Raw genomic sequence first — 12,405 nt, forward strand, 5'->3', positions numbered from 1 at the left:
AATCTCCCCCTTTATACAGTATGTGGGCAGGAGATTCAGGTTTAACATGTTATTTGCTTCACTGTGCAATTAATATCACATGTACCATCTGTTACTGATCTATTATTAAAATGCTTTTTCTTCAAGAAGAGGGGGCATGTAGTATATTTTGGGCAACTTTTGCTGGTTGCCATTTGTCTTATGAGCCAGTGTTCTGGGTGTGGCTCATTCAGTGTATTACTTAGGCTACTTTCACACTAGCGTTTTCAATTCCGCTATTGAGATCCATCATAGGATCTCATTAGCGGATGAAAACGCTTCCGTTTTGTCCCCATTCATTGTCAATGGGGACAAAACTGAACCGAATGAAACGGAATGCACCAAAATACATTCCGTTCCATTTGGTTGCGCTCCTATCGCGGATAGAATAACGCTGACGGATGCATGCGGTTGTATTATTGTAACGGAAGCGTTTTTGCAGATCCATGATGGATCCGCAAAAAACACTAGTGTGAAAGTAGCCTTAGCTGGAATAAAGAAAGTATCTTGTGACTTGTGTCCATACACTACAGCAATTTAGTTCCATTACAGCTCAAACAGGAGTGTTCTCCTAGTTTTCCGAAAAATGGATAAATAGCAAGTTGATAATGCAATCTCAATATTTCCTCATGAGAAATAAGGTGACATATGACCTTACCTCTGACGAAAAAAGTTTACAGGGTGGTCCATGGGCTTGTTTCCCATAGGAATGCATTGAGATTGCACCAGTGTAATGTAGAGATTTTACGGTGATTTGCAGGCAATCATATTGTCATGTAAACCAGAAACTAAGGGTGACTGTCATGTATCCTAGTAAATATATATTGGAATAGCACACCATATATTGCGGTGTGACCCAAAAAGGTTTTTCAACCCTATCAGTATTCTGGATAGATTCAGTGCACACGCTAAATACACGTTCTTATATTTATTTCTTCAAATAGTGTTTATACATAATTTTCCATTATCCCAGAAGTATGTATAAAAAGGAGTAAATCATAATTTTGAATGTTTCTCAGATGAATGACGACGTTTCGGTCATGGTGACCTTTTTCAAGTCTCATCTATAACAACATGTGCCGCAAGTGTACTGCCCTCACCCCACTTTCAAAATTCTTTGTTCAGCTCAGTGAGATGGAAGTACACGCTCAGTTCCATCCCTTAACTGCCACCAGCTGCAGCAGAAAGGACATGCCCCTAGAGAATGTGCACGCCCCCTGAGCTGCCAGCTTGAAATAAATCTAGCAGAGAAATTGGAGCAATGAATGGGGAGATTTATGGACCCATGTGAGGTACAGGGCTGGTTCTAGCTTTGTTAGAAAGAGCGTGTCATGTACTATATGATATCTGGGATAACCACTTTAAGTAAACAGGCAACTGCTAAAAGTGGCATAGGAGAATAGGAAAGTGATCTGAAAAGCTCTTGAAATCTGGAATAAGCCATACAATTATCGTTACATATAAATACATGGGTTTTTTTAGCATTAAAACTCATTCATTTGTCTATCGGGGGCTCGCTTGTACAAATTTATCTTCACGTGTAACAGAACTCTTACAGTTTTGTTTTTAGCAACGGGTTAAACAGCATCTCAAGCGCAGTCCTTTCAATGAAATAGATGGGTAGATTAGCTTGACCAATTAATTACTATCTGCTGTCAGTTGGCATGGTCAAACAAGCAGAGACGTGTAGGCAGTTTTCGGAGATTATAGTAGAGTAAACAAGGGCTCAGGCACAGAGGAATCGAGAGCTCAGATGTGTGAAGCTTTAGATGGCAAAAGGCTAAATAGACTAAAGGCCCCAATACACCGAAAACGGCAGGTTCAGCTGACAGTCTAAGGGGTGCAGGGAGCTCTTGCTTCTCCCCTGACAGATGATGTCGGGGGAAAGACGGATCAGGTGAAGTGAAGATTCTCGCCCAGTCCTCCTATTCTACAAGGAGATAGGCTTCCACCAGAAATGTCTGGCAGCGACTTTCTCCTCCTCATTAAATACACATACACATTTGGCTAAACTGAATGTGCATGTGTATCGGAGAATCGAGAGAGATGGGTGTTGGCCAGAACGATTAACCAATAGCTGTTGTAATGTTAATTATAGCTAGCTTAACCCTTTCCCACCGCCTGTGCCTGCTGTTTTAAACAGCAGGCACCTGGATCTAATGTATACAAAAGTGTTTGTAGAGCAGCACCCACGGACATAAATGGCCACACTGGTAATGCAACAGCCAAGCCACGACCGCAGATCCTCAGCAGTCGACCGTATAGCAAATGAAGAGAGGTAGCGGCAGCATCTCCAGTGAATCCTTTATTGGACGGACTTTACAGAAAGTGCGCCATAAAATCAAGCATATATATATATATATATATATATATAATTAGGACCTAACCTGGGTAAGGTTATTTCACTAGTTTATTTACAAATGCCTAACCAGGCAATAGAACCCATCTTGGCCCAGGTGTAAATTAATACTTCACTTTTATTTGGATAAATGTAAAAACTAAATACTAAGTGTCAACAACGTGCACTCTTTAATAAATCTTAAGCAGAACCCAAAAAATAGGGGTGTTAAAAACACAGTGACCACTTCACTGATAGGAATGTTGCTTGAACAATTAGGAGGGGTGAAGAGATGTGCACCATCTCTCACCCTTATCACTGTAAGGGCAGAACACTACCGTACCCCCGTCCGCGGTGAAAATGCCAGCTGAGAGTGGTTGTCATACCAACCATGTAAAGTGGTGGGAGAAAAGAGATATCAACCCACTTTGTAATGGAGCGTTACGCGTCTCAAATAATCTCAGACTGGGATTAGTGGCAACTAACACCGCAACACGGACTCAGTGCACAGTAGCCAATACCATATCTAACTTGATTGCTAAACCAAGCCAAGCAACGTCGGCCAGGCTGACCGCAAATTGCTTGTTGACAGTGGAGTGGAGCACAGTGATTAAAAAGTAACACTGCCCCCCGACATGTTTCACCAGTATTCTGGCTTCTTCAGGGGTAAATGGGCCGTGCCATTACAAAGTGGGTTGATATCTCTTTTCTCCCACCACTTTACATGGTTGGTATGACAACCACTCTCAGCTGGCATTTTCACCGCGGACGGGGGTACGGTAGTGTTCTGCCCTTACAGTGATAAGGGTGAGAGATAGTGCACATCTCTTCACCCCTCCTAATTGTTCAAGCAACATTCCTATCAGTGAAGTGGTCACTGTGTTTTTAACACCCCTATTTTTTGGGTTCTGCTTAAGACTGTCACAACCAGACAGCTGAGAAGCTCTGACAGATGCCTTTCAGAACCTCCTCCTTGAGTTCTCTTTGTTGTGCTGTTCAGTTCCTCATCTCGTTAGCCTCTCTCAGCTGTCATGGAGTTGGACTGATTGCTTCCCTTTAAATTCCTCCCCAGAATGCTTTACTGGGCGGCTTATAATGTCACGGACGGTGTACAGGAAACAAGACAAAGCAACATGCATATATGACTGAGTGGATCCAAAGCTAAGGAACCAAAAGGGAGACCCCTGCACAAGACCTAGCACTTTCCCTGGCTGCTCAGCCTATGCAAAGATCCGAAAGGTGGAAGGTTGCATATCCACGTACCTCGACTATATAACCCCTGAACACCCTACAATAGTGAGGGGACACGACCACCGGCTCCCTACACCAGACACGGAGGGAGTCAGGGTCACCTGGGATCCAGCAAACAGAAAATAACAGATAAATGTTCAGCACTTAACTTTGTAGCAGACTGGAAAACAAGATCAGCATGCACACACACTCCAGGAAGTAGTATAAGCCGCCCAGTAAAGCATTCTGGGGAAGAATTTAAAGGGAAGCAATCAGTCCAACTCCATGACATCTGAGAGAGGCTAACGAGATGAGGAACTGAACAGCACAACAAAGAGAACTCAAGGAGGAGGTTCTGAAAGGCCTCTGTCAGAGCTTCTCAGCTGTCTGGTTGTGACAAAGACCATCTAAAACAGGGATGCTCAACATGCGGCCCTCCAGCTGTTGTAAAACTCCAACTCCCACCATGCCTTGCTGTAGGCTGATAGCTGGAGGGCCGCAGGTTGAGCATGTGTAACACCCTAGAGTTGTGTTACAAAACTCTTCTACCCCGCTACAATCTGTTAAGAGCCTCTACCTTGTTATCTGTGATTTTACATTATGTCTTCACAACTGTGCATTATAAACCATGTTAAATGTAAACTATTGCTGTAATTTCCATGTTCACCAGCAGGTGGCAGCAATGGCTTGGTAAGGACTTAGGTTCAGTTTAGTATTTCTAAGCTCCCCCTCTGTGAGCAGAGTGGGCTGTGCCCACATCCTGCAGCTTGGATGGAGAAGCAAGTTAGAGGAGTGTGCCAGCCACCCCTGTTTGGGAAGGCTGTGCATGTTAGGAGCTCCCAGATATAGGGAAGAAAGACAGGATCTTGTCTTGGCTGAGACATCGATCAAATCCCCAGTCTGAGCCCTGCAGCCTCAGCTGGATGAAGCAAGCAGACAACCTCCAGTTCCAGGAAGAAAGCATACCCTGAGAAGATAACTGTGAGTAAAGTCCAGAGACCCAGGAGAAGTCATATTCCTCCTCAGCTTGTCAGTCCCCATACAAGTCCTTCTAAAAAAATTAGCATATTGTGATAAAGTTCATTATTTTCTGTAATGTACTGATAAACATTAGACTTTCATATATTTTAGATTCATTACACACAACTGAAGTAGTTCAAGCCTTTTATTGTTTTAATATTGATGATTTTGGCATACAGCTCATGAAAACCCAAAATTCCTATCTCAAAAAATTTGCATATTTCATCCGACCAATAAAAGAAAAGTGTTTTTAATACAAAAAAAGTCAACCTTCAAATAATTATGTTCAGTTATGCACTCAATACTTGGTCGGGAATCCTTTTGCAGAAATGACTGCTTCAATGCGGCGTGGCATGGAGGCAATCAGCCTGTGGCACTGCTGAGGTGTTATGGAGGCCCAGGATGCTTCGATAGCGGCCTTAAGCTCATCCAGAGTGTTGGGTCTTGCGTCTCTCAACTTTATCTTCCCAATATCCCACAGATTCTCTATGGGGTTCAGGTCAGGAGAGTTGGCAGGCCAATTGAGCACAGTAATACCATGGTCAGTAAACCATTTACCAGTGGTTTTGGCACTGTGAGCAGGTGCCAGGTCATGCTGAAAAATGAAATCTTCATCTCCATAAAGCTTTTCAGCAGATGGAAGCATGAAGTGCTCCAAAATCTCCTGATAGCTAGCTGCATTGACCCTGCCCTTGATAAAACACAGTGGACCAACACCAGCAGCTGACATGGCACCCCAGACCATCACTGACTGTGGGTACTTCACACTGGACTTCAGGCATTTTGGCATTTCCCTCTCCCCAGTCTTCCTCCAGACTCTGGCACCTTGATTTCCGAATGACATGCAAAATTTGCTTTCATCCGAAAAAAGTACTTTGGACCACTGAGCAACAGTCCAGTGCTGCTTCTCTGTAGCCCAGGTCAGGCGCTTCTGCCGCTGTTTCTGGTTCAAAAGAGGCTTGACCTGGGGAATGCGGCACCTGTAGCCCATTTCCTGCACACGCCTGTACACGGTGGCTCTGGATGTTTCTACTCCAGACTCAGTCCACTGCTTCCGCAGGTCCCCCAAGGTCTGGAATCGGTCCTTCTCCACAATCTTCCTCAGGGTCCGGTCACCTCTTCTAGTTGTGCAGCGTTTTCTGCCACACTTTTTCCTTCCCACAGACTTCCCACTGAGGTGCCTTGATACAGCACTCTGGGAACAGCCTATTCGTTCAGAAATTTCTTTCTGTGTCTTACCCACTTGCTTGAGGGTGTCAATGATGGCCTTCTGGACAGCAGTCAGATCGGCAGTCTTACCCATGATTGCAGTTTTGAGTAATGAACCAGGCTGGGAGTTTTTAAAAGCCTCAGGAATCTTTTGCAGGTGTTTAGAGTTAATTAGTTGATTCAGATGATTAGGTTAATAGCTTGTTTAGAGAACCTTTTCATGATATGCTATTTTTTTAGATAGGAATTTTGGGTTTTCATGAGCTGTATGCCAAAATCATCAATATTAAAACAATAAAAGGCTTGAACTACTTCAGTTGTGTGTAATGAATCTAAAATATATGAAAGTCTAATGTTTATCAGTTCATTACAGAAAATAATGAACTTTATCACAATATGCTAATTTATTTAGAAGGATCTGTACATCAGAAGATAGAAAGTGCAGAAACCAAATTCCTGCCACATGTTTAGAGCTACAAAGCAGAAGTCCTTTCCTGCAAGCTCCAGGTTGATAAAGCAGAAGATAATTTCCTGCCAACCATTGCTGAAAGCCTGCTGGGACCTAAGACTAAAGCTGTACCTTGCTTGGATGAAAGTTACCCTCAGTAAAGACGAGTTTGAACTGTACCCAAGGTCTGGATCTCAATTACTGCTGCAAAATCCCTCTATTACTCCTCCTATCACTACACTCATTTTTGCAAGTGAGCCAGGAGTCCAGCTGTGCCCAGGTAGGAGACACCGTTGACACAATTACCACTACCATACAGAGACATTACACCACTCTGGCATTCCCAACCTGAGACGTGAGTTATAACATCTTGGAAGGGCCCTGTGATAATACCCTGTGCACGCTGCAATTGGCGTCACGAACGAACATAGACTATCATCTATCATCTAGGAGCGAGGGCAGCCTAATAAGCATGTTGATATGATGGAGGAGAACGAAAGAGAAAAGGAGAAAAGGAAGATTGAACCATATATCCTTTTTTGTGGTGGAAGGGGTCCATGGGAATACAGTGTATTCAATACACCATAAAAACCACATTTAAAGTGCCTTTATGTTCAGCCGCTTTCCTCTGGAGGAGTAGAGAAGTCAGGGGCCTTGTTCATTTTGATAAGAGTCAACCTGTCAGCATTTTCAGTTGAAAGGCGGATGCGCTTATCAGTTATTATGCCCCCGGCAGCACTAAATACCTGCTCTGACAAAACGCTGGCGGCAGGGCAGGCCAGCACCTCCAAGGCGTAGAGCGCCAGTTCATGCCACGTGTCCAGCTTTGACACTCAATAGTTTTAAGGCACAGAGGGATCACTGAGGATGCTGACACGGTCTGGTAGGTACTCCTTGACCATCTTCCAAAACTTTTCCCTCCTTGTGACACTAGGCTGCGCATCAGGGGGAGGGTGCTGGCGGGGTGTCATGAAACTGTCCCAGGCCTTGGAGAGTGTTGCCCTGCCTCTGTTGGAACTGCTGTGTATTCCCCTAGTTTCTCCTTCTCGGTTGCCCATGGAACTACGTACTCTGCTGCCAGCGTTGTCAGCTGGAAATTTTGGGAGCAATTTTTCCACAAGGACCTTCTGGTATTGCACCATTTTGCTAGTCCTCTCCACCACAGGAATGAGAGATGAGAAGTTCTCTTTGTAGTGGGGGTGGAGAAGGGTGAACAACCAGTAATCGGTGCTGGCCAAAATGCATATAACGCGAAGGTCACGGGAAAGACTGCATAACATAAAGTCAGCCATGTGTGCCAGAGTCCCAACAGACAAGACTTCGCTGTCCTCATCTGGATGATGACTCTCAATCTCATCATCCTCTTCGGCCCATCCACGCTGAATAGATGGAATAAACCTGCTATGGGTTCTACCCTCTGTAGTGGAGGCAACCGTCTCCTGCTCCTCCTCCTCATCGTCATCATCCAATTCGTGCTGAGAAGATGAACTGAAGGTACACCCTGTGTACTGTCTTCCCCCATTTCCACCTCTTTCACATGCAAAGCGTCCACCTTCATTGTGAGCAGCGAGCATTTCAGTAGACACAGACGTGGGATGGTTACGCTGAAAATAGCGGCATCGCCACTCACCATCTGTTTTGATTCCTCAAAGTTTCGTAAAACCTCACAGAGGTCAGACATCCATGCCTACTCGTCGCTTGTGAAGAGCGGAAGATAATTGGAAAGGCGACGACCATGTTGCATCTGGTATTCTATTACTGCCCACTGCTGCTTACAAAGCCTGGCCGACATGTGGAACGTGGAGTTCCAGCACGTGCTCACGTCTCACAACAGTCGGTGAGCTGGCAATTCCAAGCGCTGCTGCAGTGTTGGTAGACTGGCGGACTTTCAGAAATGGGCACAAACGGTGCACACCTTCACTAGTAGCTCAGGCAAATTGGGATAGGTTTTGAGAAACCGCTGAACCACTAAGTTGAACACGTGGGCTAGGCATGGTATGTGTGTGAGCTTGCCGAGCTCCAAAGCCGCCACCAAGGTACGGCTATTATGAGACAAGACCATGCATGGTTGTAGGTTGAGAATGGTGTCCAGCCGAGCATGCTTGCCCAACACTAATCCTGAGCCAAAGGTCCTAGGGTCCTTCAGTGGACTTCAGGCTGTCTAATAAGGGGCTGAAATGGGTAATCTTTTTGAACCAGCACCCAACTGTGATGTACATTTTTGTGATTAGTAGGGAACGTTAAAGTCAGTCATACACATTAGAGAGCTGTCTCACTGGGCTCTCCCATAAACATACATGAATAGATATGTTGAGAGTGTGCATGTTTATTTCCATGGGTAGAGGGGAATAAGGGTGGAAGTTTGATGATAATGATCCATTGGCGCACATTTGCCCTGGCCTGATTACACTGGCAGATGCAAACTTTGAATGAGAGAGGAATGATTGCCACCGCAGTCGTTCCTCCCTCATTCTCTTCTATAGATGATCGTCAGCACACCCCTGATTATTGGTCATCTTTCAACCTGATGAAATATGCCAATTAGCTGACAAAGGAGCCTTTTCTTGTTCATCAGCTGATGGGCTGCTCAATTACATGGACTAATTATCGGGAATGAGCGTTTGTATCCCTCACAATAGGACCTTAAGCCGCTAACAGGGGAACCAAGGATCTGGCATCCTAAAATGGCTAAAAACTTATTTGATGGAGACTGTTGCCCTTTTCCATTTGTCCTATATTGCTGGCCAATCCCACCAAAATTGTCTTGTTATCCCAACTCTAGGGCCAGGTTAATGATTGTATATTATCTTATCAATATATAGGAGAAACAAATGAAGAGAGAGCTCATATTACCAAAAATATATACATTTTATTACAATATGTTAAAATAACAGAAAAAGAAAGAAAGTGGATTAATGCATGAGATGCCGTGAAGCAAGGTGATGAGAGCGGAGAACAAAAAGAGCGCCACCCTGGGAGGAAAAACACACGGATATGAACATAAAGAGATCTAATGTACAATCATGTCTAACATGGGAAAGAAGAGTCTTGGGTACAGTGCCCAACCCATGAAATAAGTGGATAGATGATGAAACCATATAATATCGGGTGGAGCGGGGTCAGCTCCTGCACCCCCACTGGGAACAATTGCGAACGCATAAGGTAGAAGTATGTAGCATGAAGGGCAAGGTGCAGGTGGACACAGATGACCACACAACCAGCGGGGGGCAGGGGGGACCAGAGCTCACCTGAATAAACCGTGTGCGAAGAGACCCAGGGTGGCGCTACCCCAACGCGCGTTTCGGCGTGCCTTCGTCAGGGGGTAGCGCCATCACTGTGAACCGGGTTTAAATAGGCTCTCTTAGCCAATGAAAATGAATACTTACTCGTCCCCCAGGTGTACATGTTACGAGGGCGCGCAGTAATCCTGGTGTTCCGCATCCGGCCGCCCCACAGCCGGCGTCCCGCCGGCACGCCTACACCATGTGATAAAGTCACATGATCGGGCGGCTTTGACGTAAGGACGCACGGGTGAGAGGCGCCGGAGGCAGCACCCAGGATGACGCGCGCACACATGACAAAGGGGGAGGAGCATGGAAAGACCAGCGGATAACCCAGGGAATAACCCTTCAGTTTTAAAGTCAGTAACCAGGACATATCGATAGATGTTACTATAAATGTGCCGCATCAGAACATCAGTGCGGCATATGTAACTCTATAACAGTATATATATATGCATATACAAAAATTGATGATAAAGTACAAATATAATATAATGCATGATTGGAATTATATATCTATTATATACATATAAATTAAATAGTAATAAAATTAAATTAATGACATCAATAACAAATACATATGGCGACATGATTAAGAGTACCGAACATGATTGCAATCAAGTGTGATTAAAAAGCATTACTTATGATCTGAATCAAAAAATAATAAATATATGGATAAATAATTAATTAAACTAATATGTGTGATAGTGCAAGTAAAAAACTAAAAAAGTTCATAAAATTCATAAAAGCTGAGAAGGAGGCGTGTAACATATATAGTGACTAATAATCACGCCCTAGTGCAATGGAAGAAGGGGGAAAAAAAGGTGAAACTAAAAGTGGACCTCTAATAAAAAGGGGGCCACTATAATTGTGTATTATCATATCATCGCCAATGGTGTCAATGTAGGGGACAGCGCTAGTGTCGACACAAAGGTAAATATGTATGGCTGATGCCAAAGGAGGTGAAGTGCAAGCGAAATGCTGGGTGCAAAAAAGGAAGACAAATGAAGAGTGGGGACATGTGTAGAAGGAAAACCAGCCAATATATATAATGGCTATGTCCATAAGTCAGTCCCACAGACGTAGCACACAAAAGAAAAGAAGCAATAGTAGCATCATGTTGGGAATAATCCATTCTTGAGGGAGTCAGATAGACATAAGAGCGCTGGGTATCCATCAATTGGGGGGCTAAAGAGAGAAGGAAGAAAAAGTAATCAATAATAAAATGTGAAAATATGGAAGACTCATAAGGATACGAATCAATCAGATTATATATAGACCACAGTTAAAAGAAACGGAATAAGGTCCACAGTAGTGGGCCCAGCGGTTAAAGAAAAGAAGAGAAGCCCAGATTTGTGCTCCAGCACACGGATCGTCTACTACGCGGTGTGCCCATGTCCCAAGATATACGTTGGTTTGACGACCCGTGAGTTGAGGGTCCGTGTGCGGGAGCACGTGAGAGGTATTATTAATGCACAGGAGGTGAAGGAGATTGAGACCTTAAAACCCATCCCTAGGCATTTCAAGGAATTTCACTCATGTAATCCAAGATGTCTCAGAGTCAGAGGCATAGACTGCATCCAGGTAGATCTACGTGCAGGCAACACATCCAAGCGGCTTGCTCAAAAAGAGAGCCGCTGGATATGGACCCTTGGGACATTGCGCCCTAGGGGCCTTAATGAGAATCTGGGCTTCTCTTCTTTTCTTTAACCGCTGGGCCCACTACTGTGGACCTTATTCCGTTTCTTTTAACTGTGGTCTATATATAATCTGATTGATTCGTATCCTTATGAGTCTTCCATATTTTCACATTTTATTATTGATTACTTTTTCTTCCTTCTCTCTTTAGCCCCCCAATTGATGGATACCCAGCGCTCTTATGTCTATCTGACTCCCTCAAGAATGGATTATTCCCAACATGATGCTACTATTGCTTCTTTTCTTTTGTGTGCTACGTCTGTGGGACTGACTTATGGACATAGCCATTATATATATTGGCTGGTTTTCCTTCTACACATGTCCCCACTCTTCATTTGTCTTCCTTTTTGCACCCAGCATTTCGCTTGCACTTCACCTCCTTTGGCATCAGCCATACATATTTACCTTTGTGTCGACACTAGCGCTGTCCCCTACATTGACACCATTGGCGATGATATGATAATACACAATTATAGTGGCCCCCTTTTTATTAGAGGTCCACTTTTAGTTTCACCTTTTTTTCCCCCTTCTTCCATTGCACTAGGGCGTGATTATTAGTCACTATATATGTTACACGCCTCCTTCTCAGCTTTTATGAATTTTATGAACTTTTTTAGTTTTTACTTGCACTATCACACATATTAGTTTAATTAATTATTTATCCATATATTTATTATTTTTTGATTCAGATCATAAGTAATGCTTTTTAATCACACTTGATTGCAATCATGTTCGGTACTCTTAATCATGTCGCCATATGTATTTGTTATTGATGTCATTAATTTAATTTTATTACTATTTAATTTATATGTATATAATAGATATATAATTCCAATCATGCATTATATTATATTTGTACTTTATCATCAATTTTTGTATATGCATATATATATACTGTTATAGAGTTACATATGCCGCACTGATGTTCTGATGCGGCACATTTATAGTAACATCTATCGATATGGCCTGGTTACTGACTTTAAAACTGAAGGGTTATTCCCTGGGTTATCCGCTGGTCTTTCCATGCTCCTCCCCCTTTGTCATGTGTGCGCGCGTCATCCTGGGTGCTGCCTCCGGCGCCTCTCACCCGTGCGTCCTTACGTCAAAGCCGCCCGATCATGTGACTTTATCACATGGTGTAGGCGTGCCGGCGGGACGCCGGC

Source organism: Bufo gargarizans, chromosome 1 (assembly GCF_014858855.1).
Source record: "Bufo gargarizans isolate SCDJY-AF-19 chromosome 1, ASM1485885v1, whole genome shotgun sequence".
NCBI classification, from domain to species: domain Eukaryota; kingdom Metazoa; phylum Chordata; class Amphibia; order Anura; family Bufonidae; genus Bufo; species Bufo gargarizans.